Below are 806 nucleotides of genomic sequence, written 5' to 3'. Positions count from 1 at the left end.
TATATTATGGAACACAGTTCAATAAGAAGTGTTAATTATGGAACACAGTTTGATAAGAAGTGTATATTATGGAACACACTTTGATAAGAAGTGTATATTATGGAACACAGTTTGATAAGAAGTGTATATTATGGAACACAGTTCAATAAGAAGTGTATATTATGGAACACAGTTCGATAAGAAGTGTATATTATAGAACACAGTTCGATAAGAAGTGTATATTATGGAACACAGTTCGATAAGAAGTGTATATTATGGAACACAGCTCGATAAGAAGTGTATATGACATTTTGTTCAAAGCAGGAGCTTGATAATGACTTGTGCAAATGTAAAGTAAATGACGTGAGTATGTATATGGACTTATGGCATGAATGAGCGAAGCTATAAAACTGAGAAGAGGGAAAAGAAATAGTACACTAGATGGTAAGTAACATGATGCAGTAGTGGTCAAAATCATTTACATGACGGCAGTGACCAAGGGAGGCATTGGTTGAATTTCAACAGAATGTGTCATGGGGAAATGTGACAGGCATGTTTGCTTGGTTGCTGATGGAATGATTTTGGGAAAGTGGTTAGAAGCACTGCGTAAACATAGGGATAACGGATAATAGTAATGAAAGATGAAGTTTTATAAAATGGGAAAGAACATAAGTGGAAACTGTTCTACAAATCGGGGGACATATTAAGAAGGTCAGATGACATTGGGGTGGCAGGAAAGTTTTATTGGTTTTAAAATGTTTCATCTAGCTTTTATCCCAAATGAGAAAAGAACTGGAAGAAAAAGATAAAGGAATTACATATAATTT

Source organism: Protopterus annectens, chromosome 4.part1, assembly GCF_019279795.1.
Source record: "Protopterus annectens isolate FY-2018-M chromosome 4.part1, PAN1.0, whole genome shotgun sequence".
Lineage (NCBI taxonomy): Eukaryota > Metazoa > Chordata > Ceratodontiformes > Protopteridae > Protopterus > Protopterus annectens.
The sequence above is the reverse complement of the archived record's forward strand: the minus strand, read 5'-3'. Positions refer to the sequence as shown.